This window comes from Chrysemys picta, chromosome 23, assembly GCF_011386835.1.
Source record: "Chrysemys picta bellii isolate R12L10 chromosome 23, ASM1138683v2, whole genome shotgun sequence".
NCBI classification, from domain to species: domain Eukaryota; kingdom Metazoa; phylum Chordata; order Testudines; family Emydidae; genus Chrysemys; species Chrysemys picta.
This window is the reverse complement of record NC_088813.1, coordinates 14,440,654-14,467,605: the sequence shown is the minus strand read 5'-3', so window position 1 is coordinate 14,467,605 and position 26,952 is coordinate 14,440,654. Positions and strand designations below refer to the sequence as shown.

The 26,952-nt window shown below is 55.3% G+C and overlaps 1 protein-coding gene and 1 long non-coding RNA gene across 8 annotated transcripts in view; one reads left to right on the top strand and one right to left on the bottom strand.

The window, feature by feature from the left end:
- COL16A1 (collagen type XVI alpha 1 chain) overlaps nt 1-26,952 on the bottom strand; it is a 163,753-nt gene that overhangs the window by 122,645 nt on the left and 14,156 nt on the right. The gene's annotated exons all lie outside the window — the stretch shown is intronic.
- Nucleotides 13,107-25,614, top strand: LOC135977257 (uncharacterized). Its single transcript, XR_010594661.1, has 3 exons — nt 13,107-13,409; nt 23,906-24,003; nt 24,534-25,614. It is a non-coding gene; the product is annotated as an uncharacterized LOC135977257 (long non-coding RNA).

Genomic DNA, 26,952 nt, shown 5'->3' with positions numbered 1-26,952 from the left:
CGGCTCCCCGATAATCCCAAAGGGGATTGGTTTAAATGCTGAGCCATAGGGGAAAGTCGCGCTGGCCCATTCAAATCTCCACATGATTCAATGAACTTTGCCGAGCTGGAATTTTAAGGGCCGAGATCTCAGGCCCTCGCACCTTGACCTGGAGCCATGGGCGGCAGGTAGCGAAGGCAAGGGGAGGTTAAGCCAGGTGTGGCCCCACCCACACTCCATCCCGAAGCCCCACCTGTCAGAGGTGGGGCTTCAGGCAGAAGGGGTGGGGCTAGCCTCCCTGAATGGGGGGTTCACCTGCTGCCCATGCCTGGAGCCATGGTGTCACAATCCAGCATGCATTTCGCAGTTCTCCGGGGAGCTGCTTTTGTTGGGAGAGACTTATGAAAACATGGCATCTTGTGGGGCATCAGAGCAGCATAAGACAAGCTCCTTACCCTACTCAGGAGGGGGGAAATTGCCTAGAAGAAGGGAGAGTCCAAAGGGATTCATTCAAACGGGGGGACTGCCTGGTGCACTAACGAACACATCTTGGTCTGACCTGCCCAAGAGCTGCTTGAAGTGCCACCGGCACAATGATCTAGTCCCCGTGGCAGATCCTACTGACACCCAACTGGAAGGGTCAGAGTGGAGCAACATGTTGTGTCGATGTCCCAAAGTGCAGCATCTTCCAGAACTTCATCAGCCGGACTTTCCTGAGCTCCAGGTGTTTGCAAACTACCAGCCCCAATGGGGGGTTGAAGACCGGATTCTATGGTCTCCACAGGATGCTGCTGGTAAAACAGGCACCTCCAGAGCCCTGGGGTGCCAACATGGCGGCAGCATGATGGAGTCATCCTTTCCACTCCGACAACCACGCCAGGGAAGAGCTGTCGGCGGCCAAAGGAGGATTGATCGGATTTGACACATCACCTTTCTTAAGCACATCAAACTGGGATGGGAGAACACAACAGCCTCTCACTAAAGCTGACAGGAGCCTAATTAATGAGAGGAACGGCTGACAGCTGAGAAAGCTAGGATGGAAACAACCCCAGTTGGGTTCTGTTTGCCCAGCTCCAATCAGCACAACAAAGGGAGAGGCAGTTTCTCGTGGCCACAGAGCGCTCGTTTATTTGGCTGGTGAGGCAGGATTCTGGGGAGGCAGGGGGTCCACAAGGCAAGGAAGCTTTAAGCCAGGAAACTTTAAGCATTAAAATGGAGCAATAATAAAACCATCAGCAGCTGTGAAATGAGGCCCAGAGAGGGGAAAATGACTTGTCTAATCTCAGAGTATTAGTGGCCCAGTCGGAGGAGAACCCAGGAATTTACGGCGGGGAGGGGGGGGTCCCTTCTGCGTTGGCTCCAAACACTAGTTAAACACCACAGCAGGTAGCAGACACATGGGCAACCTAAGGGTATGTTTGCATGGCAGCTGGGCCTGAGCCTCCCAGCCAGTGAAGACAGACTCGCTCGAGCAGGGCTCAACCTAGTGCACCAAAACCAGCGTGGCCACTGCAGCTCAGGTGATCAAGCCTAGGGGGTCGGGTGGGCTTGAGCCCCCCAGCCCCAACGTGGGCTCGCTTCCCGCGGCAACATCCTCAGCGAGGCTACGCTGCGCACTCTGCAGCTTGGCCACCTCGGCCCTTTCTGCAGGGTTCCTCGCTCCCGGCGCACTCTTCTGACATTGGAGACTGTCTATATCCATCTCAGAACATACCGATCCCAGCCACGGCCGCGCTTTTCTGAGCACAGGTTCCAATCCAAAGCCCGGGGGAGGCCAATGGAAAGTCTCCCCTTGACAGGAGTGGACTGGGGATCAGGCCGTGAGAGTCTGCAGATCTGGAGATAGGCCTGAGCCACAATGGAGCCATTGACATTTGTGCCATTCTCCCATCCCTGCAGTGTCTGGGTCAAGGTCAGAACCATAAAGGGGCTGGGACCTGTCTCTGGGTTGGAACCTTCCCCCCAGCAGCTGCATATGGAAGGTTCCTAAGGTCAGCTAGGGAGTCCTAGAAAGCCCTGACTTGCAGCTAAGCATGCCTTGATGTCTCTAGCGGGCGCATGATTAGCATGAGGCACGACCTGGGTGGCTGCTAAGAAGAGAAGCGGCTGCAGCTACCACTGGGGAATTTTAGCAGTCCATTCCCATTTGCTCCCCAATAAATCTTCATTCATTTGTATTTGTAGAACACCCTCCAGGCTAGTTGGAGAAAACCCACTCCAGAACGGCAGAGGAATCTGTGCTTTCCTCTGCCACCTCCTGGGAGCTGTGTGAAATATTGGTGTCCCCAGCAAAGCCAGCTGGGGGAGGCAGGGCACGGAGGAAGAAATCACAGTTTGACAGTTTCAAGAAAAATGGAACGTATCCCAGAGTTTCCCCTTGTGTTTTGGCTCCTTCCACAAAAAGGGGATTTTTTCCCCCACAGGTGGGAAAAGAAACAAGCCCAGGCCGAGGGGGTGAAAACGGTGTGGAAATATCGCTCAGCAGGTGCGGGGAAGGCAGGATGCTGGGCCGGCGTGTTCCCGGGTGGCATGCCATTGGTGTGCCTGCAAACTGCTGCTTGCGAACAGAAAAGGGGAGCTGTTGCCCATGGTGATGGCTGTGGTTTTGCACAGGGGTCCCTCTCAGGAACAGAGGCTTGTTAAGCGCCGACAGAGTCTGGCACGTTCTGGGGACGTCTAGCACTGCAGTAAGACACCCATGGCTGGCTCGGGTCAGCTGACTCCGGCTCACGGGGCTCTCCCATTGCAGCGTAAAGGCTCAGACTGGAGCCTGGGCTCGGAGATCCTGCAAGGGGGAAAGGCCCCAGCCCAAGCCTGACATCTGGAGATTGGCACTGAAATCTCCCAGCTGTACATCTCCCCAATCCCAGTCAGGGCGGGCTGGGTAGCCCCCCCCCGGCACTGCGGCGGGCAGACACTCTCCTCTTTAGACAGGCCCCAGCCCGTCTGGTTGTGCCCAACAGCAAGGGCCTGTAAATCCAACTTGCCTTCAGAAGGACATCTCCATCATTAGCAGCACAAAGGCGCTCCAGAGAGATCAGTGGCCTGCTCTGACAGCGGCTGCTTGAGGATTGCACTGACCCGGCTACATCTCTCCAGCTCATTAGCTGCATGAACCCCCTCTTCTTTTAGCAGCCCGCTGTGCGGACGGGTTAACCCTTTCATGCCTCAAGGTTTCCTCGGCAGGAGGGGAGCAGGGCAAGCTGAGAACTAGCAAGCACAGCCTAGTGTCACAAAGATGACTCCCCCTCCACCCCACACTGGGCACACAACTCCACCACTGTGTCCTCTGCTCGCCCCCCACCCCCCGCAGCCCCCCACCCTCCATCCTTCCACCAGCAAACGCCACGTCCCTGCCCGCTGTCAGATCACACGCCAGCCAGAGCCGGGCAGGATCGATGCTATTTAATGCGCTGGCAGAAATTAAATATTGACTTGCTTTGTGTTGGGCTGGGGCTGAACTTTGCATTGATCTGCCGTGGAGCTCTGCTTCCCTCGCCGGCGGCGTCTGCAGGGAGCGGAGCACCGGCTGCCCACGGAGGAGCCCCACGCTAACTTGGGGTGGGAGGGAAGACATGCTGCACCGCTCGGGCCCCCTCTAGGAAAGGAAAACGCAGACAGGCCCTGGCCCATCCCTGCCCATGCGCCCTTGGTCCATCCTTGCTTCCCCATCCTGCCCATGTCTCCTCTCCAAACCTAGATGTCTCAGGCCATTTGCATGGTGCACCCCTTTCTTCAGACTGCACCCCCCCCCCGATCAGACATGCTGACCTGCACCTTAGCGTCTCAATACACCACGTGCCTCTCGCCCCCAGTATCCACCTTCCCGGCTCAGCCTCACGGTGCTGAGCACACAGGAGGGGCAGTGACAATTCCCCTGAGACTTGCCCACACTCAGGATAATGAGTGACCACGAACCAGCGTGTTGCCCCTGGCATGCCGACACCCGGACTCAGCACGAGAGCTGGAGGGGGGAGATGGTTTTCCCATCCTGCAAACATTTCTCAGGGTATTTTCCACAGTGGGACAAAACTGAGACCGGTCCGAATTTTTCATGAAAAACTAGAAGATGGAGGAGCACCCCAGAATAGCCTGTCGGAGTTAGGGCATTCACCTGGGATGTGGGAGACGCAGGTGCAAGGCCCTGCTCTACCTGTTCAGCCAGGTGTGTCCCTAACCAGGGGGCTGTTAGTTATTTTGGGGGAGTCGCTGTCTGGTTTTGACCAGAAATTCCACCCTGCACCTGAGAAAACAACCTAACATTGAGCCTAAAAAAATCCCCCCGCCCTCCAGCTCTGTTCATAAACTGCTGGGTTTCTATGGGGATCTCTTCACCCGGTTGGCTCTGGGGAGGAGCCCGGCAGCCATTTACCAGCTTGCAGCAACACAGCAGCCGCAGAGGATCAGGGCCTCCAGTGGAAGCGGTGGACTTTAGGAGGGTTGAATGTAACCACTCAGATGGAGATGGGTCAGGATGTGTCAACATCCCTCCTCCCCCCCCAACACCTGACTTGCAGAAAGCGCCGTGGGTGTCTCAGCGACTGCAACATGCTCTGGTTCGACCGAGGGCGAGTCCAGCAGCTCAGAGCGCCCCGACGTGCCCGCCTGGACAGCCAGCGAGGGCTGCATGATGGCAGGTGGGAGAGTGGCCGGAGCAGCTCATTTCACATAGGCCATTGACCAGCCAGTAGCCATTTGTTCTAGCTGCAGTTACCTTGAGTTGGATTTTAACTGGCGCTGAAGGGACCCGCGACCCCCTTACCAAGCCCCTCAGCCATCGCCAGCCGCAAACAAGACTGGAAAGGAAAGGGGATTGCACCAGAATAATGGGGCAATTGCCTCTTACAACAAGAGCCCAGGATGTAGACCAGACCAGCAGGGCCCCAGACTTTGGGCACCTCCCTTGATTTGTGGCACCAGCTGCATCACAGGACCACTTCCGCCAGCAAGTAGGCGCCATACCGGTCTCCCATGAAAGTACCAAACAGGTCTGAGGCTGCTTAGCTTGGAAGAGCTGACAAGGGGTCAGCAGAGCAAACACCCTCCTTGGGCTCAGACCCCATTGCTGAGGCTCAACCCAGCCCGCCGAGGAGCTGGGCTATGGGGCGCTTGACCTCTGGATCCCCCTTCCCTGGGCTGGGCCCATCGCTGCTCCAGGATTGCCACATTCAGGCATTTCAAAGGATGAGTCAGGCCCACGCAATCAGGAGAGTCACTTTAAAAAAAAAAAGGTGAGATTTGGGGCTTGTTCTTTCCAGCTGGCTTTTGACCCAATGGGGAGGGGGAATCTTGGGTCACATTTACCAGCTTGTCTCGGCACCTGTGAGATCAAGAAACTTACCTAAAAAAAACAACAAAGGAATCTGAGAGTCTCCCATAATCCCATGACTCCAGGAGCTGGGACTTACACTAACGGCCGAATATCACAAGAGTGGAGGCAGGGGGGAGGAGAAAGCACGATCCCAGAGCAGAGAGAAGGGACTGGCTCTCAGCTCTGGAGTTGGCAGAGCGAACACCGAGCCATCGGGGTTCAGGGCAGAGCTGTTTGCTGCCTCCACAAACCCATCCCTCCGGTCGCAAGTCAGCAGGAAACGTCAGCAGGGCTCGGGCGAGGAGCCCCGCCACGCCTCCCAACCCAGGCAGCTGGAGCTGCAGCGCGCTGACGTGATTGGAAGTGGCAGGGCTGCTAAAAGGCAGCTGTTACCAGTTGGAAAGGACAAGTGTTAAGGGCCTGGCCTGCCATCCCCTTGCCTGCACTGGCACGAGGCTGATGAGTTTATTACACACCGGCCAGCAGATCTCAATGGAGAAAGCGACTATTGGGGTGCATGGGCATGGGGGGGGCCTTCTCTATAACCCCAAAGACTGGGGACCCAGTGCTGCATTCTACCCCCTTTCTACAGGAGGGAATTTGCTATGGGGTACCGGAGGCAGTTGCCTCCCCCGCCCCCGCAGACCTTTCATAGGTCTGTACGCTCCACTTCCTCCACTCCACCTTTGCACAGTACAATCTAATCGCGTTTAATGTTCCATCTGCTGGCACAATTTCACCCCTGCCCACCCGAATTTTTCCTGCCTTTCTGTACAACTCTCATGGCCCGGCTCATCGGACCAAGCCAGCCGCGATTCCTGCCTGCCTGGGAGAACGGCCCACACCCCTCTCAGCCAGAGCGAGCTCCACACGGGCCGGGGGCGGAGGGAAGGAGAGGGCGTTAACCGCACGGTGCTGGCAGAATGAGGCCCAGCGGGGGTTACAGGGCAGGATCGGCATCCCAGCTCCCGCTGGCTTCTCCCTGCAAAACCACACGAGCAACGGGGGGCACGTCAGCTGGGGGGGCGCGTCTCATCTTCAAAGGCCCGTCTGCGCCAGGCCAGGGAGGCGGCTGCTGCTCTGCGTGCAAACAGACGCCGCCGACGCTGTCTCCTCCTGCCTGAGTCACCCCTTGATCTCGGCCCCACACGGTCTGCGTGCGACGCCGCGGCTCGGCTCTGTGATCTCCCGTGGCCTTTCACAGAGCAACGTTCGCATGTGCGATTAGCTCCTCCGCCTACGCTGTGTCCCGCGGGCAGGGCTCTCCCGCATCCCCTGTCGAGATCATCACACCCCTCGGCCCAGCGCTCTTGACCTCCGCCTGAGTTAATCTGCCGCCTTCTGAGCCCACTTGGCTGGTGCACGAGTGGCCCACTGGGATTTCTTGTTCCCATTCCAACTAAGGCAGGAAACGCCAATTAGCCAGGCACGAGTCTGGCCCTAATTACCAGGGGATGTTCATGTCTGGGTTAGTTGGGGAAGGGTTTCACGGTTTGCAGATCGATCCCCATAGCAACCACTCAGGCCTGCGGGGGCCGAGAGGGGCGGAGGTTGCTGGGTGCACCCTTGAAGGAATCACAGGGCCCGAGAGCACCCGGCCAGCAAAGCAGCGCGTGAAAAGAGGCGCGGAGATCCAGACGGTGGCCTGAGTCCCAGCCTCCCCCATCCCCACCCACTGGCAGCAGAGAAAGACGGAGGCCCTGGCAGGCAGCGCTGCTGCTCTGGGCTCAGGCCCTGGAGCTGGTCAAGACTCAGTCCTGCCTCCTTGTGTGAGCTGGGCCAAGTCACTGAGTGTCTTGGGGGGCGGGATCACGTCTCCCTCTGCATGTGGCGGCTGACTGGGGCTTTGGGCATGACCACGACACAAACGATCACCAGCCCGCAGGCCAGGCACCGGTAGAGACATACGGCAGAGGGCTGCCATGGGGCAGGTGTGGAATGAAGCCAGCCATAGCTCTGCCTAGGGGCAGCTGCCCTGCAGCCTGTAGCAAGACCCACACAGGGCTAAAGGAAACTGACAGCAACTAGGGCTCCGTCATCTCCCCCCAGTCTCGTCCTTCCACTCCCACCCCCTGCCTGCAGCGACCACAGAGCGCCTGGCTTCTCTGCTCCTGCAGTGCAGGAAGGACCCAGGCTGGGTGGCTCCCCCCTGCCTTCAGCCGCAGGCTCTGGCAGTGGAGAGAGATTTAGGGTGACCAGATGTTCCGATTTTATAGGGACAGTCCTGATTTTTGGGTCTTTTTCTTATATAGGCGCCTATTACCCCCCACCCCCGTCCTGATTTTTCACACTTGCTGTCTGGTCACCCTAGGGAGATTGCAATGCAGAGGGCGCGTAGGACGACTTGTAATGTGTATGGCAGTGAATATTGCAACGCCCTGAGGGAGGCTGCGATGCTGGGCGCCTTGGCCCTGTCCTGCCACCAGGCGGCTTCAGAGCCTTCCCCAGAGGGATGGGCAAGGGGGTTCCCTGCCATGCTGAGATGCTGCTGCATTGGCTGTGAAGGGCGACTCTGCCCAGCCCAGGGCCCCCGAGAGGCAGCCTGTTGTCCCTCTGTATTGCAGGGTGGGGGTTTCGCCCTGCTCCTAGGAGCTGATTCACAGTCTACTACTGCTGCCAGCTAATGGGCTTCGCCACGTCCCACCGGCTTTTAGCTCTGTACGGGCCTGCGCTCAAAGCCCACCACCAGCCCCAGCAGGGGCTTTTCCATGTGTGTCCTCTGCATTACAATCCCCCTTCCCTCACAGAGCCCTGCAGGGCGCCTGGCACCGCTCCGCCCCGGGCACCCACAGGTCAGAGACCCCCAGCCCATCCCGAGAGTATGTCCCGGGAACCAAGCAAAGACGGTAGACCCCATTCATCCCGGCGACTCCATTGTCTCTACGGCCCCAGGCACATCCCCCAGCCCCGCCCCACTGAGCTTTTCTCTCCAACGTCCTTAGTGGCTGCCTCTCCCTCCCTCTTAGGGAAGCTGGAAGTTAATAATGCTCCGTTATCATTTCTCATTCCATGCCTATTCTTGTAATCCTTGTACGTGTCCCCAGGCCCAGCGCCAGCTCCCCACCGAGTAGGACTAATTAACGCCAAGGCAGGAGGAGTTGCAGCTGGCTGGGTCACGCAGGCTACTGGCATGCTCATTAGAGAGGCAAGCAAATGCACAGAGACCCCGCCATTCTTAACACCCACCGTCACAGAGCAGCAAGGCGGGCGAGGCGGAATTATACCTCCGGCATGAAAAATCCTCCCTTTGCAGGAAGGTGGAGGAGTGGGGACGGGCCCTGAAAACTGCTAGGAGCAGAGGGGTCAAGCGGAAGAGGCAGGGAACAAATCCGGTCCTCTGGGTTCTGTTCCCAGCTCTGGAAGGGGAGTTTTGTCCAGTTCTTGGAGCAGGGAGATAGGGTGTCGGGATGTGAGGAAGTGGGAATGTTCTTAATGTTTTCTCTGAATACTGTGTGGGTGCCTCAGTTTCCCCTATGCATTTCTTAGGTATCTAGGTGAAGGGAAATCAGGATGTGAGATTGTTGCAGAGCCTAAAAAGGCCCCTGTGTTACTGTCTGCACAGAGAATGGCCGACACTCTGTCTCCTGGCAACTAATGGCCTGGGCCCCTCCCCTGAAAAGACGCCAACTGAAGGTGTTGGAGAACAAAGAGATCAAAGGCCAGAGAGGAGGGGCTGGAAAGGCTCAGTTTGGAGCTGGCTGGGAAAATGGAGGGGAGCCCAGACAGGGCTCTGGCCTCCCTGGGGCCCCCCCAAGATGGACCTAACTGAGGGGGTCCTGTTGTCTGTACCTACAAGACCTGTCTTGGGCTGTGTTCCTGTTGTCTAAATAAACCTTCTGTTTTACTGGCTGGCTGAGAGTCACGGTGAATCGCAGGAAGCCGGGGGTGCAGGGCCTTGTCTCCCCCAAACTCCATGACACAGGACACCTGGGTTCTATTCTCGACTCTAGAAGAAGAGTAATGCCCACTGGTTTGAGCAGGGGGCTGGGAGTCCTGACTCCTGTGTTCTCCTCGAGGATTTGTTCAACTAAAATGAGTTATCTACCCTCTGTCCCCCAGGGGACACCTGTGGGATCTAGACAGGTCCATAGGTGCCCCTTTTCTGTCAGACTTTGAGCTGGTTTCACGGAGGGTAAATAACTCACATGTGGTTGAGCAGACCCTGAAACAGAACCCAGGAATCCAGACTCCCAGCACCTTGCTCTAACCACGAGATCACATTCCTTCCCAGAGTCCAGACTAGAGCCCAGGGGCCCTAGCACCAGTCCGATGAGCGATCTATGACCAATGGAGGATTAGTGTGGATGACAGCCCAAGAATTCAGCACCCACTGCAGCCTTGCTAGGCTGACCTCTGTGATAGGGGGAGCGGGGCTGGTCAGTGTAGGAAAGGAAAGACTTTCCCTTACCCCTCTCCCCACACCCCTTTCTTCTCTCACCATGGGTCTTTCGACTGCTGCAAACCGAGCGTTTGCTTTCAGAAACAGCCCCCAGCTGGGATGCTCCTTGTGGGTCGGTACTGAAGGTATCACGGAAGAGGAGTTCTTTGGGCTCTTATCCCATTTGTCCCCTCTTCGTCCTGCATGTCAGACCAGCCGGCAAAGTCTTATTTGTTCAGTGTCTGTACAGCACCTAGCACGATGGAGGCCTGGTCCTAGGTGCCACAGTGATACAAATGACTCTCCTCTCAGAGGATTACACGGTTCCTCACTCCCTGCCCCAAGGGGTTTGGCAGAGTTGCTCAGTGCCGCTGAACAGAGGTGGCTGCATTTCAGAGGTGAACGCAGTGACCGGGTAGACTGGAGTGGAGCTTGGAGATGAACAAGCGTCATTGTGTGTACGTGTCCTACACCAGCACTGCTCGTGGAGGAGTGGAACCGAGGCAAGGTTGGGAGCCAGAAAGGCTGGAGCGGCTGTGGTGGCCCTGGGCCAGAGAACAGGCTGGAATTCCTGCGACCCTCCTTCCTAGCCTGGAGCCGGCTGCTTCCTTCCACCCCCCATTCACAGGGAGCTTCCACCTGCCTGGTTCTCCCCTCATCTTATGTGTGTGTGGGGGGTTATCTGCTCCCTATACAGTGGACCCCCTGCAATTGATGCAAGCCACATCCACTTCTGAAATCCACCCATCAAATCAAGCGGTCACTGAAACAACTCCTTCCACTGCAGAAGCATATCAGACTCGTCAATTTCACTCTCCTGCCCCCCACAGGCAGAAGCAAGACCCAGGTTTTCAAAGACATTTGGGGTCTCAAGAGGCAGATAGGCACCTCATGGGATACTGAAAGCAACCTAGAAATCTATAGGTGTTAGGTGCTTCTGACAATCCCATTGCCTATTGACATGAGCGGACATAGGGGCTGGAGCACCCACTGAAAAAAAATAGTGGGTGCTCAGCACCCACCGGCAGCCCCGCCGATCAGCGCCTCCCAGCCACCATGATCAGCTGTTCAACGATGTGCAGGAGGTGCTGGAGGGAAGGGCGGGGGACAGGGGGGCGGCTTGGGGGAAGGGGTGGAGTGAGGGCGGGTCTTGGGGCGGAGTGGGGGTCGAACCCCCCCGGGAACTGAGGAAGTTGGCACCTATGTCAGCAGGATTCTGTCTATTGGCTTCAGGGCACTTGGGATCAGGCCCTGAAGTAACAGCCTGAGGGTAACACAGAATAAAGGAGAAAAAAATTAATTTCCTATTAAGTGAATTTAAAAAAAAAGTCAAAAGGAAATAGTGCAAGAAAAAGTACAGCCAAGGAGCTTGACCCTAACCCCTGATTGGCCAGGCGAGATGCGACTTTTAGCTTCAGCTGCTAGGAGACACCGGGCAGCTGTCTAAGAACTGGGGTTTTTTGCACGTTTTCACTCTTGACTCCTGCAGATAAAGTTATCAGAGACAGGGAATCTTGAGATCTCTTCCTCTACAGAGACACAGTATAAATATTTATACTGACATAAGGAGGGGGTGGGAGGTGGGAAACAAGACTAGACTTTAATCAAAGATATTAAAAGTCTGGCCTTTACTGCTTTAAGAAGGGTGGATTTTAAATGTTGCTTTTAATAATGCTTTGCACTTCTAGTAAGCCTCTTTCTGAGGCTCTCATGATGCCTCTCACCCTCAGAGCTTTTCGTTCATAGCTCACAAAACACTGTCCCATGGCAGGTCAATATAATTATCCCCATTTTACAGATGGTGAATCAGGAGCACCGTAATGTCCCAGTTCTGTTTACTGTTTAGTGACAGATTATCCAGCTGGGGGGCGGGGGGAGTGGAGGCGGTGAGAGCTGTTGCCCCATTGGTTAGTTTTACTTGTTTGAATGTTAAGGACGATTGTTTACGGTTTTCTGCTGTTGGTATGAGGCTAAGTTCCAAGGTTAGATCCGGCCCCACTCAGGCCCCATCTTTAAAAGCGGTTCTCATTATTATTCATATTAAAAGAATCCACGTCCCACGCTCAGGCCTCCGGCTTTCACCACAGCTGCCCCAGCATTTCTCAAGCACTCAGCCAGCTGCCATGAAAACCAAACAATCCTCAACCCAAACTTTGCCCGGGCCGTCTGTGACAATGCGGTTCTGGCGGGACCCAACTGAGAGTGCCAACTCAGGACAAATTGCTCAAACAGGGCAGTTACAGCCCAAGGCCGGGGTTTTTCCACCTCTAAGGCAAACCAAAACAGCCAGACTAAGAGGACTTCGGTCTCACCCCACTGGCTAACTGCAAGTCTCACAAGCAATCTCCTAGACACTCCAGTTTCCCAGTATCACCATCAGTGCCACTCGTTATGGGGACAAATGGTTATGAAAACCAATACCCAAGTAAAAGAAAAAGGTTCTCCTGATCCCAAAGGACCAAGCCCCAGACCCAGGTCAATATACAAATCAGATCTTACCCACAAATCACACTGTTGCCAATCCTTTAGAATCTAAAATCTAAAGGTTTATTCATAAAAGGAAAAAGATAGAGATGAGAGTTAGAATTGGTTAAATGGAATCAATTACATACAGTAATGGCAAAGTTCTTGGTTCAGGCTTGCAGCAGCGATGGAATAAACTGCAGGTTCGAATCAAGTCTCTGGAGTACATCCCCCGCTGGGATGGGTCCTCAGTCCTTTGTTCAGAGCTTCAGCTTGTAGCAAAATTCCTCCAGAGGTGTGAAGCAGGATTGAAGACAAAATGGAGATGAGGCATCAGCCTTATATAGTCTTTTCCAGGTGTAAGAACACCTCCTTGTTCTTACTGTGGAAAATTACAGCAAAATGGAGCCTGGAGTCACATGGGGCAGTTCCTGCATACTTTGCTGAGTCTGAAGGCATATTGGCCTTCTCTCAATGGGTCCATTGTATAGTTGATGGTCCTTAATGGGCCATCAAGCAGGCTAGGCAGAGCTAATCCCAGCTTGTCTGGGATGTAACCCAGCAGCATAGTATAAGTTTGCCATACAGACAGTATAGAGCCAACTTCATAACTTCAACTACAAAACTGATACACACATATAGACAGCATAATCATAACCAGTAAACCATAACCTTGTCATAACAGACACCCCATTTGACCCCCTTTATACAAGATTTGGGTGCCACTACAGGACCTTGGTTGCAACAATGATCTATATGGTCCCAGTTTATGTCAAGAACGTCACACCGTCAGAGAGCAGCACCAGTAAAATATTGCCTGAAGGTTAAAACGGTTTGACGCTGTGCACCATTGCCAGGAGGAGTCAATGAAACAATGGAAGGAGCTGTTTGACTGACAGGCGTGTCTCAGTGCTATTATTCTAGGCACTGGTCAATATTTGTACAAGAGACACTCAGAAAATTGAAATCCTGAACTCCGCTAACGTCACCGGGGCTGGACTTTCATTTACAACGCACTTACACGCTTCCCAGCTGAATAACTATTCCCGCCAGGCACTTCCAGAGAGCTAGTTTTATTTCCAAGTATTCAGCAGATCCTAGCCCTGTAGCATCAGTAGAACGCTGCTTTCAGAGGAAGAAGGGGGGTGGTCTGTTCACACAGGCACAGCTTGGCTAGACCTGAACTGCCTCGAGCGGAACCGCGCTCGAGCCGGGACCACGTGTGCCCTACCGAACGGCAGAGATGCACAGACGCACGGGAGGGGAAGGAAGATGAAGGTTAGTTTACTGGAGGGATCCGGAGAGCGGCCATCGAGCCAACTTGCCGGGCCAATGAATCATGACTGCAATTTTTTTTTAGTGTTCTGCTGGTTTAGAGTTGCCAGGAGTCAATTAAATCTGCCACTCTGTTATTGTTGTTGCTCTTGATGTTAATTATAGGGAAGTCGAATTCTGTGCAGACCACGTGGCCAGACACATCTCTATGCTGCCAGGCATATATTAAAGGATATTGACTGGCACAGAAACAAGCTTATGCGGCGAGGCACATATTAAAGGCTATTGATCGACACAGTTACTTAGCTAATCCCCTCCCCCATGAAACTGGCATTGGCCACCATCCCATTGTTCACTCTGTGGGTGTGTTATATTCCCTCCCCCTCCCCGTGCATTTCGATTGTAAACTCTCAGGGCAGGGACCATCTACTACTCCGGGTTTGTACACCACCTAGCCCCACAGGGCCCTGTTCTCAGAAGGTCCCTGAGCAGCACCATAATAAACATGATTATGAATAATAATAATACAAACTTGTGTTGAAAGGCACATGTTGAAGGATATTGACCAGCTCAGACACACTGCCATGTTCCATGGCTGCTCACACCACCTCAAGGGTTCGAATCCTGCGCGGTGGGGAAGCTCAGAGCCTGGAGAGCATTTTAAGTTCTTGGCTAGATTTTTAACACAAGCGGGAAAAGTTTGTGCCAGGGCCTCTCCCTCACAACAGGCGCCCAGCTCCTGATGGAAGCCAGGGGCTTCTCTTCGGCCCCAGATGCTAAGGCAGCAGGGCACGCAATCTCTCTGGCCCCATTGGTATTGCCCCCCTCAGTGTGTGAGAAGCATTGATGGTCTCCAGAAGACGCCAGGAAAGCAGGACAGGAGGTTTTCACTAGGGTGGAAGGGAGGGAATGGGGGGGGGGGAGGGAATCTCCAATTCCTGGCATTGCCCCAGGGATAACAGGGGACAATGCTGGAAGAGGAGACAGTTTCCTGGCGGGGAGGGCACCTGTTTGAATCTAGCCTGGATCAACAGGACAGTGGCCGCTGTGAGGTTTATAAGGAATGAGCCAAGGGTCCCAGGAGAATCCATGAAGTGGCACTGAGGGCCCGGTGGGCTCAGGCTTACTCATCCCTGCTGGTCAGAGATGAGCCACCTGTGGGGGCCGGGGCAGCTGCCCCTGCTGCTGTCAGAGCTGGGTCTGTTCTCACCTGGATCCTGCAGTCAATAGGAAATCGAGGTGCTTCACCCCTGGCAGGACCAGAGCTCTCTGGGCATGGATGGAGGACTTTGGTCACCCTGGCAGGCTGTATCTGACTCTAGCGCCACTGCAGGCAGGGATTTCAGGACCATTAACCAGCTCCCGTTGCATGGGGCATGCCAAGATGAACCCCATGGTGGGGGAGTCAGCATGGGTGCTGCCCTGATCGGCACGCCTAGTGCTCACACCGTGAGGTCAGGACAGAGAGAAAGAGCACGGCGCCCTGTGTCCGCCTCACTCCGGGGATTGCCATCTGTCCCAGGGCGGGCTGGCCCAAGGGCATTGGGCTCCATGTTGTGCCTGCGCCTTGTTAGCTACTTCCCAGGGGATAAGCTTTGGGGCTGGCAGAAGTTCCCCAAATCCTCTAGTCAGGATTTAAAGTTCCAGAGACTCCCCAGAGCCGGCCCAGCGGCAGAGTCGTGCACGGCCGAAGGGCCGGGGTGCCTGAACCAGACAGTTTGTAGCATCACCCTCAAGTCCAGGCCGGGCTGGACTGGGATGCAGTTGCTATGGTGACAAGACAGCTCACCACAGGCGCCTCCCCGTGATAACTAAAAGGCACCACAACCCGGGGGCAGCTGCAGGCAAGGGGCAGCAATGCCCATGGACTCAGCTCCCCATAGGTCTAGGGCTCGTTTTGCGCAAAGGGGGTTGGATTCGGTGGGTGTGGGGGGGGAGAGAGGAATCACAGCACCATCTTGTGGACTCTGCGGGTCTCTCTCAGGACGTAGGTGTGACGAACTGGGCCTGTTCTCACTGTGGTCTGTGAATGCTGACAGGGGAGTGTGGCTGGGATAGTCTGCATTGGGGGATGGGAGTCTGCCCGAGGGCGCATACCTCAGTGTGTAACATGAGAACCCAGGAAGGGGTTGAAGGCCAGGTGACTCCTTAGCCCGGGAAACTGAAAAAAGGCTGTGGGAGGGGTTGCTGAAGGCAGAGTGCTGGAAGCGAGCTGGAGAGATGGCTGGGAGGCAGAGATGGCTCTGACCCCCCCAAAGGGGGGTGGGCTGGGATGCCCTGGGACCCCAAGCTGGACTTAACTGAGGGGGTCCTGCTGTCTGTGCCTGCAAGACCTGTCTTGGACTGTATTCCTGTCATCCAAATAAACCTTCTGCTTTACTGGCTGGCTGAGAGTCATGGTGAATCGCAGGAAGCCGGGGGTGCAGGGCCCTGAGTCCCCCAATACTCCGTGACAACTGGTGGCAGCGGCGGGATCTACTGCACCCCGTGGACGGCGCTTCCTGCAGTAAGTGACTGGGGAGCAGTAAAACGAAGGGGGATTGACGGGGACCAGGCGTGCTGAAGAGTGAGAGAGAGACGGTTATTACCCCTGGGAGTGTGTGACCAGCGAGAAGGACTTTTGCAGTAACAGGGTCCCCCGGGGGGATCGCAGCGAGTGGTCCCAGGGGCGGAGGAGTCTGCAGCTCGACCCTGGCAGAGAGGTAGTGACCTCGAGAAGGGCTGGCACACTAGGGGTCCCCCTGGGAACTGTGGGGAGCTGTGAGCACACAGGCCGGTGAGTGGCCAGCAGGAAGATGTATGCCAAGCGGCTTAAGAGCGACCTGGTGGATCTGTGCAAGCAGAGGGGGCTGCGCATTGGGAGGCTCACCAAAGAACAGCTCATTGCCCGGCTGGAGGCGGAAGATCGCGCGAATGAACTGATCCCTGTGTCTCAGGGAAGCAGCCTGGCAAATGCAGCGCAGGCACCAGTGTCTGTCCCAGCTGGGAGTGGTCAGCCGGCTGCTGAGGGCTTCCCGAGACCCCTCCTTCCTATGCCTAGGGGAAGGGTGGGGAGGAGCCCAGCAAATACCGAAGGCGCCGTGACCCCCCCGGCCAGCAAGGGATCCTCCCGGCGAAGCTCGCCGGCCAGCAGAGGATCCTCCCGGCGACGTTCGGCATCCGTGGAGCGGAATTGGCTGGAATGGGAGAAAGAGCTAAAACTGAGAGAGCTGGAGGATCGTGAACGACAGAGACAGCATGAAGAGAGACAGCGTCAGCATGAACGGGAGGAGAAAGAGAGACAGCATCAGCGTGAACGGGAGGAGAAAGAGAGACAGCATCAGCATGAACGGGAGGAGAATGAGAGACAGCATCAGCATGAACTGGAACTGGCGAGACTGAAGGGCAGCGAACCCCCGGCTGCGGCGAGTGAGGGGGGACCCAGGACTGCACAGAGCTTTGATAAGTGCATCCTGGCCCCACGCAAGGAGGGGGAGGACATGGATGACTTCCTGGAGGCCTTTGAGACGGCCTGCGAGCTGCACCGGGTTGATCTCGCGGACAGACTCCGGGTCCTTACCCCCTTACTGGACCCCAAAGCCGTGGCATTGTACCGCCAACTGGGAGAGGCAGAGAAAGGGGACTACGAACTATTCAAAAAGGCCCTGCTACGGGAGTTTGGGCTGACTCCTGAGATGTACCGGGAAAGGTTCCGGAGTCAAGATAAAACCCCTGAGATCTCATATCTGCAACTAGCCGTCCGCATGGAAAGATACGCCAGCAAGTGGGCTGGTGAGGCCCAGACGAAGGAGGACCTGATTAAACTACTGGTACTGGAGCAACTGTATGAGCGGTGCCCATCCGACCTGAGGCTGTGGTTAGTGGACAGAAAGCCAGAGAACCCGCGACACGCAGGGCAGCTGGCTGATGAGTTTGTAAAGAGCCAGTCAGGGGGTGGCAGGGAGGAGCCCCAAAGGAACAGGCCCGCCGCGATGCAGAGAGAGAGTCACCCTGGGACCTCCCAAAGGGGGAATATGGGGAATCCCCTCCCACGGGGAATGCCCAGCGTCAGGGACAACCGACCGGCTCAAGGGGACCCACGGGACATGAGCTGCTATTACTGCGGCCGAAGAGGCCACGTTTGGGCCCAGTGCCCCAAGCTCAAGGACAGACTGAGCAGACCGAACCCGCACCGGGTTAACTTGGTAGAGGCCCAGACGGACGAGGGGCAGGCTTCTCACGCAAGAGGGGCTGGCAGCTTATCAACGGCTCAAGAGAGAGAAGGGCCCCAGGCCAGCTTCTCTGGGGGGCCAGATGCTCCGGACTCAAAGTTCGCCGTTTACAGGGTTGGCGCGGGGCTGTCCCTGCGGAGCGAGTGCCTCGTTCCCCTGGAGGTGGATGGGAAGAAAGTTTATGGATACTGGGACACGGGCGCAGAGGTGACACTGGCCCGGCCCGAGGTGGTGGCCCCAGATCGGGTGGTGCCCAACACCTTCCTGACCCTGACCGGGGTGGGCGGGACCCCATTCAAGGTTCCCGTAGCGAGGGTACACCTGAAATGGGGGGCCAAGGAGGGCCCCAAGGACGTGGGAGTGCACCACCATTTGCCCACTGAGGTGTTGATGGGGGGGGGACCTAGAGGACTGGCCAAGCAGCCCCCAGACCGCCTTAGTTGTGACCCGCAGTCAGAGCCGGCGAGGGGCACTGCGCCCTGGCCTTGGGGGGGGTGCCTTGCCTGAGGCGCAGGACCCTAACCTGGTGGGGAGGGAACGCCCAGGGACACGGCTCAGGGAGGCTGCAGCTTCGGACCCAGCGGGCGAGAAAGAGCAGGTGGCCATCCCTGTCCCAGCTGCTGAGTTCCAGGCCGAGTTACAGAGAGATCCCTCCTTGCGGAAGATAAGGGACCTGGCCGACCTCAATGCGGTACAGACCATGGGACGAGGTGGCCGGAAAAGGTTCCTGTGGGAGAAGGGGTTCCTGTACCGAGAATGGGCTCCCCCAGGGAAAATGGAGTCAGGGGGGATCAGGAGGCAGCTGGTGGTACCCCAGAAGTATCGCCGCCAGCTGCTGTGCCGGGCCCATGACATTCCCCTCGCAGGGCACCAGGGAACCTGGCGTACCCAGCAGAGGCTGCTACGGAGCTTTTACTGGCCTGGGGTCTTTGTTACTGTCCGACAGTACTGCAGATCCTGTGACCCCTGTCAGAGGGGGAGGAAGGCCTGGGACAAGGGGAAAACAGCTTTAGGACCCTTGCCCAGCATAGAGGAGCCTTTCCGGAGGGTGGCCAAGGTTAAAAGGGCGGCTCTAAACCAAGAGAGCCCAAAGCACAGACCTCCAGACTGGAGCGCTGGGAGAAGACCACAGCCCAGTTGGAGCCCCAGAGGTATGGGGGTGGGAAAAGGGCACAGGCCGCATAAACCTTCCCACATGCGAACTGCGAGTGCCATCAAGCACCCCCAACCTAAGGGGGGGCGTGAAACTGGAGGGGCCTGGTGTAATTCTCACCAAGGAATGGGAGGGATGCGGGGGCATCCATGGGAACGGGGGTAGGTTCGAACTTCCCCGGGTCACTGGCTAAAGTGACCCTGCTCAGTTCGGTCTCGAAGGGGGGAGATGTGACGAACTGGGCCTGTTCTCACTGTGGTCTGTGAATGCTGACAGGGGAGTGTGGCTGGGATAGTCTGCATTGGGGGATGGGAGTCTGCCCGAGGGCGCATACCTCAGTGTGTAACATGAGAACCCAGGAAGGGGTTGAAGGCCAGGTGACTCCTTAGCCCGGGAAACTGAAAAAAGGCTGTGGGAGGGGTCGCTGAAGGCAGAGTGCTGGAAGCGAGCTGGAGAGATGGCTGGGAGGCAGAGATGGCTCTGACCCCCCCAAAGGGGGGTGGGCTGGGATGCCCTGGGACCCCAAGCTGGACTTAACTGAGGGGGTCCTGCTGTCTGTGCCTGCAAGACCTGTCTTGGACTGTATTCCTGTCATCCAAATAAACCTTCTGCTTTACTGGCTGGCTGAGAGTCATGGTGAATCGCAGGAAGCCGGGGATGCAGGGCCCTGAGTCCCCCAATACTCCGTGACAGTAGGTGAGAGCGCGACACGGAGACAAACGAAACGGCAGCACATTCTGCGTGTGCGTCTTTTGTGCAGAACCAACACAGGCTCAGTTAGGTCCCAAATGACCATCTTTCCAAACTCTGCATAAAGATGCCAGGGCTGGCTAGAGACATGGCTCCTCAGAGCACAGGGAGTGCCGCTAGAGGGCTCACTATTTAGAGAGAGACCCCCCTGCTCCTCACATCACACGCACACTGTTCATCCATTTATGCTGCAGGCGCAATTGCTAAACAGAAGCACGAGGCCCCCTGCTTCCTGGAGGCGGCGACGGGAGTGGGGGGCCATATTCCACTCGGGTGGAAGGAGAACGGAACAAGAGAAGAAAACGTGAACAGGGCCTGGCTTGTAGCCGTCCCATACTTTAATACCGATTGGATCCGAATGCCTCCGCACAAGATACCAGAGCGACAGCGTTTATTTAACACCCTGTAACTGACCTGGCATACCCAAAGAAAGCAGCAGTTTTGCTGACTGTTAAATATGTATTTAATAAGGCTCTCGGGAGAGCCAAACAGCAGGCGCTCTAGAGAGTTGTGGTTCTGGGAGGGGAAGGCTGAGCATCTCGCCACCTGCCTGAGAACATTCAAGGAAACTCCGACAGGGCCCGGAGGAAAGGTTACAGCGGGGAGGGAATAGCGAAGTACTTTTGAAAATGCTGACGGACTCAGATCAGCATGAGGGTGAGGACGAGCGGGAATAGATTCAATTAGCTAATGTGGGCTGATACGCAGCAGCCATTAAGGGACTGGAGCTGGGAAAGGATGCACTTGGGTTCACCGCTGTGCTCCGTTCATTCAGCCAGGCACTTAAGCACGGAGCTCACTTTAAGCACGTGAGGAATCCTAGCAAAGTTAAGGCTTCTCTCTGCGCTTTGTTAAGGGACTGGGCTTGACACAGATGAGCCATCGGGGTTGGCTGCTGAGCTCCCATAAGGGAAACGCGAGCGAGGACGGATGCTAAGACCAGGCCCATGACTTTTCGCTAGGACAGAGTCGCTTAATTGATTGGGTTGGGTGCGTGAGGGGATCCTGAGGCATTGGGAACGTTATTACAATCTAAAGCAAAGAAAATCTCAGTCCCCCGCCTCCCCGCACACCCACCCCTCCACTGCAGGCTCCAACAATGCCCTTCAACCTCTCACACGCAAATACATGCTAGCCACTTAGCAGTGCGCTCGTCTCTCCACTGCTGACTCTAGCGGCTATAGTAAATATAAGGGGGCCAGGAATATTTGTGGCCTTGAAGAAGGGGCTGTGGAGGTCACGAGGCACTGCCCTATGGCACAGGTGTGATCTCATCCCTGGGGTGAAATCCTTGGTGTTTAAGTCCTGAAAATATTATGGCTGTGGGGAGGGGGAAAGTCTGCTCCATTTCTCTCCTCCCCTGGGTTTGGGAGGTTCCATCAGAGAAAAGTGTCACAAGTGTTATTTTGGTAAGTAATATTCCAGCAGCCGTGAAGAAATGAAATTCTCTGAATTCACTGCACCTGAATCCTTAGGGAAGTGTTATCAAGCACACAGCACCTTGTCAGACATCATCTTTCTTGCCTCTAGCAGCAATCTCGATGTTAAACGCCAGGCAATGGGAACACATTATGCCATCAAATCCAGGTTAAAGAAGGGGGTTCCACTAGAAGAAAGCCACATGGGAAAGGAAGGCTACCGGCGGTGTGCGCGGAAACCTGGCAATCCACCCCAGAAGGATGCTAGGATCAAGGAGCAAAATAGATTACCGTAAACCTCCCACGGGCTGGGCACAGATTTCAGTTCCGTGTGTGCACGTACACACCTCCATTTGCACAAAGTGAGCTGGAGCACAACAGTCAGCAAACAGATGGGGGGCAAGCCAGCGGGCAACACTGGCGCGATGTCCCGGCATTGCATTGGGATGGCCCGGCCATAGTGCGTCAAGTTGTGTGTGCGCTGGGCAGAAAGGGAAGAAGCCTGGGCCTGTTACTTCACTAGCCCTCTGAGGCAGGCAGGGCAGGAGTGCCAGGCTGACCCCCACGGCCTCTGAAAGCCTCATGTGCCGCCTTGTAGACGGCTGAGCCGCATGGTCCTCTGAGAATGGGACTCCCCCCCGTGCGGCCCCTGCGATGAGGCAGCGGCTGTGGTGCACCATTCCCACCAGCTCACTCCCAACACTGGCGGAGCAGCCGCAAGGCCATTTTCAAAAGGGGAAATGAAGGCCCAGAGAGGTTAAGGTTCCTAGTCACGAGTGTTGTTAGATGCCTCGATTTCAGGGGGCCCTCCTGAGCTGTGAACGAGCCCAATCTTCGGGAAGTGCCAAGTGCCCACATTGGGGGCATTAATCCCATTTCAAGTTGCTTAGGCCTGGGGCACCCAAAATCCCTTCTGGAAAGCTTGGACGTGCCCAAAGCCACAAAGGAAGCCTCGGTCAGAGGCTTGGAACCCGAGCGTCCTGATGTCCAGGCCTCGGCGTTTGCTGCTACCCCACCTTGCCTCAGAGCAAGCGGGCGATGGAGAGTCATTTCCTGCCGAGACGTCTCTTCCTGGGTAGGGTGCTGTTACTCGGTAGCCCCTTCTGAATAGCTTCGGCTGCCTGCCAGAGGTTGTGAAGGGAAGAGCTGATGGGGTAGAACCCGTCTTAGCTAACAGGGAGCTGCAGCTTTTCCCTCTCCAGGGCTTCTCTCTTCCTTAGTACGTAACAGGTCCCCTCAGAGGCGCTGGATCCATTACCGTGGCAGGGGCCAGGCCACTTCCCACCCAGGACGGGTGGTGACTTAGCTAGGGGATAACGGGAACTTTGTGCTGCTTGGCAGGAATCCAGTAACGGAGCAGATAGAGCCAAGCGGCCGGGGGTTATCCTGACATCAGCAGCAGGGTACTGCTAATCAACACGTTGCAAGCATGCCGCTGCCCCATGAGCTGCAAGGAACGTTTAAGGAACGAGTCCCAGGGAGTCCGGGTCCCAGGGAGCCCTGCAGACTGGCTGAGGGAATTCAGCTAGGATGGCACTATTCAGAGGGCACTGGGTCAGGGAGACCTAACCCCAAATGCCAAGTGTTTGGGGGAGAGCTCGGATGTTGAGATATTTAGTAGGTAAAGGCTCAGCACCATAGGCAGAGATGGGTAACTAGCCCTGGGGAATGTCAGGGCATTCAGCACCATGGACAGTGACAGCAGGGACTGGCCGGGGTCCTGGGCACAGCCCCATGGCCAATGCCACAGAGCCATTACTGCATCCCAGCCCAGGCTGGGTAGGGATAAATCCGCCAACCCAAATCCCTTCCCCATCTTTGCTGCTGTGGCCGCTGGTCAGAAGGCGCAGAGCAGGCCTGGCAATGCAGGTGGGGATGTACCGCAAGCGGGGATGTCCTCGTGATGCTCTGAGCTGGATCAGGAACAAGACAATGTCAGGCCAGCCCATTTCTGAAGAGACGTACATCCCGGCTTCCCAGGCTGAGGCCTGGGTAAGCACCCAGCCCCGCCCTCCCGAGCAAGCTTCCATCCCGCGCAGAGACTCAAAGGTGCGTGCATTTCCCCAGTGCTACCCCTATGTACCATTCAGAGGCACCCTCCTCTCTAGCAGCAATGGCCCAGCCTCTCCAACCCAGCTAAAGAATCACCCTTCGGCTAGCGCCTCGGCAGCCAGCCAGCCACGTGGGGGTTCAAGGCCCCGGCTCTGGATCAGGCCTTTCCAGACAATGAAGATAACGAGCTGCTCAGACGCACTATAGCAGCCGCTGCTGAACCAGGCACATCCAGATTAATTAAACCATGTACAGCTCTGCATCCTCTTGGAGAGAGATGCCTTTCAGAGGTGAGCGCAGAGGGGCTCCCCTTCCCTGGCTTAGACTGGAAAGGCTCAGCTCAGCTCCCATCCCCGCACGTACTGCAGAGAGGGTTCTGCAGTATGTCGGCACCCAGGTGGCATCTGTCTTCATTAACATGTATTTATTTAAACAACCCATCGAAACCTGGGTAATGAAGACAGGGGCTGTGTGCCACCTGGCTCCCTGGTTATAAATGGCCCACAACGTTAAATCACACCCGCTCCTTTCCTGTAATGGGCTCATTTGCACAACACAAATGAGCTCCCAGACACACGGGAACACCACGGCTCATTCATGGAGAGACGCCTTGCAGCACAGCCGCTTCTCCCAGGGCAGGACCGAGTCCTGCTGCCGAGTACACAGATCCCCATCTTCCCCAGTTCCATTCAATTTCCATCGACAGCGGTTCCCCCCCGCAGAGAGTCTGGAAACAACAGAATCCCAGAAAATTCTCCAGCCAGTTGGCTACATTTGGGAGCTACATTTGCTCCTGACCCCTTATTTGCCGGAAGTTGGCTCAAACCCTGAAGCAGGAGGGTTTTGATCTCTTCCCGAACACTTGGTTATTTTTCCCCCCTCAATATTTACTGTCTAGATTCTTTTTATCCATAGAAATGTCTATTCGTCTTTGGAACCCTGCAAAGCTCTGATTGCTACAATATACCACAGAGGCGGATTCCCACGGGCTCATTCGGCGTTGTGCAGAAAAGGTATTTCCTTTAGACACACCGAGCTGTCCACTCAGACTCATGTACCTCAAAAGGGTCAATCAGAATTTCGGGGGAAGGCTGGGGTCAGCCCTAACAGAGTCCTGGCTCGCTGGGCCATGCAAGGGCAGAGGTGCTGCTAACACAACCCAACACGGCAGGGCCCTGGGATCACAAACAGCCCCCCAGCGTGCCGTCCCTCAGAGCTAGGAAACTTTCTGTTCCATTAGTAAATAGCTTCTTCTGCTCCGCACAAACTGCTCCCCAATCCCCCGGGCTCTACCTCCCAGTCTTATTTATAAATCAAACTTCAACCCAAAAATCCCCACTATGTCAAGACCAATCAGTCCCTGGGAGCTGTGAATGGTACTTTACTGACCCAGAATTAATCAGAACAGAAAGGAAATTTTCCATTAAGCTCTAAGTGCTTGTTTATTAAACATATTTATGCACCTTGACTAGTTTAGGGGCCAGAGAGAAAAAAGAAGCATTGTTGCTTTTCCCTTTTCTTTCTAAGTTTCTTCTTTCCATAGGGAGAGCCCAAGGAAATTCTAAACACACGTTGGTGAGAGACAGGTTGCTCCGTGGCGCTGACCCAGGAAATCCACCACCAAGACTTGCCAGGTCTTCCTGAATTCTGATGGCCAACTGCCCAGCTGGACTCTTGAGTCCTTTGTGACTGTGGGAATCTGATTTAAGACACCTTAAAGGGACCTGGCTACTGGTGATGGCTGCATACCCAGCCTCTGAGATGCAGGCTGCTTTTAAGGCATCTCCAGTTGGGTGCCCAAAAATGCAGGCACCCATAATCTCTAAGGAAAAGTGTAGCCGTCTTGCCACCCATCATCCACTGCACTCCTGGCAGGTGGCTCTATATGATTTTATGAAAATATGCTAATGAGTGTGAATATAATGCAACTGGAATATGCTTCATGCAAAAGGTCTCTTGTAAAGTATCATTACAAAGCTTATAATCTACTGAGTGTGATCATCCGGTTTGTATAAATGTATCACTCTTGTATCTGAAACTAGAAATATGAAGTATAACTCTGAGAGCCTATTATAATTATGCAAAGTGTGGGCCACTAATGGTGGTTTGGAATCTTGATGGACAATTGTCTGTAGATGGCTCTGTTTTACCTGTGAGTCTTCCTGTATAGGTGTGTGCTAGCAAGTGAGTAATGAAGTCTTACAGTGACATGTGATCATGTCACCTGAACGGGAATCCACCTTTAACCTGGTGCTTTTCCATTTAGAAGGAGGGGAGGAGGAACCCAGAGAGACAAAAGATTCCCACCTTGTGCCAAAGCTATAAAAGGGGGTGGAACAGAACAAAGGGGGTTGCAGTCATGAGAAATCCCCTAGCTACCACCTGAGCTGGAACAAGGGCTGTACCAGGGAAAAGGATTGTGCCCAGACTAGGAAGGTGTCCAGTCTGTGATAGAAGCTTATTGAAACATCTCTGAGGGTGAGATTTTATCTGTAATCCCTTTCTTACTGTATTAGGTTAAGATTTGCATGTTTTATTTTATTTTGCTTGGTAATTCACTTTGTTCTGTTTGTTACTACTTGGAACCACTTAAATCCTACTTTCTGTATTTAATAAAATCACTTTGTACTTATTAATTAACCCCAACTATGTATTAATACCTGGGGGGGGGGGGCAAACAGCCGTGCATCTGTCTCTATCAGTGTTCTAGAAGGTGAACAATTTGGGAGTTTACCCTGTATAAGCTTTCTACAGGGTAAAACGGATTTATTTGGGGTTTGGACCTCATTGGGAATTGGGCATCTGAGTGTTAAAGACAGGACCACTTCTTAAGCTGCTTTCAATTAAGCCTACCCCTGTTAAGGGACATGGTTCAGACCCGGGTCTGGGTTTGCAGCAGGCTAGCGGGTCTGGCTCAAACCAGGAAGGGAGCTGAAGTCCCAAATTCACAGGGAAAGCAGGGGAAGAAGTAGTCTTGGCACATCAGTTGGCAGCCCCAAGGGCGTTTCTGTGATCCAACCCATCACAGTGGCATCTGTGCCCCAGCACACGGCTCCAGAAATGCCAGCTGATGGCGCAGAGGTGACAGCGATGGCGGAACGAGGTCAGCGTGATCATTGCTTCTTCCAAGTGGGGAATTTGTTTCAGGATCAGGAGAAAACCTGGCAATGTGAGAGCCAGAGGGACGAGAGAGGACGGGGGACAAGAGCGGGGGGGGGGGGGGGGGGGAAGAGGGGATTACACTTCTCCAAGCCTCACTTCTTAGAAGCGACTCTCTTCACTTCCGCTGACTGGCACTGAAGGGGGAGGGAGGAGCCAAGAAGGGAACAGGCTGGGAGATGGGACAAAGAAAAAGAGCCACAGGGAGAAACAGAGGATTAACCCCGGGAACTGTAATAGCAGCATTTACAGAGCTTTCTTCTACACAGAGATAGCAAAGCGCGTCACCGAGGGCACTCGGTCGCAGCATGCCCACTGGACTGAGGGGGGAAACTGAGGCACAGAGCAGGGACATGCCTTGCCCAGGTCTCCTCATTCCCAGGCCTTGCCACCTGTTTAGTCCTTTCCACGCTGAAGCCATCTGCAATGGCAACTCCCGCAGCCCCACTGATGGCATGGGCATGGTCCCCCCCAAAGTAGAAGGCCGAGCTGGATGGAGTCCAGGAAACTGGCTGTGGTAACAAAGGAGAGCCTCAGTCCCAGCACATGAGATGGAGCTTGCTTTAAGGCTGCAGGGGATGGGAGAAGGAGGGCTTATAAGCTCTCACTAGCTGGCTGTGCAGTGCCCAGCACCATGGGGCTATAATCTCAGCTGGGTCCCCTAGCTGCTACCGTAATACACCTAATAACAAAGCATTCCAAGTGGGATGCAAGCAGCAAGGGGATTCAGCTGCCTGCCGGTGTCAGACAGGATAGAGATGGTGCCCTCTCCCCTGGGTCAGGGCCTATGGGTGTGTGTGAAG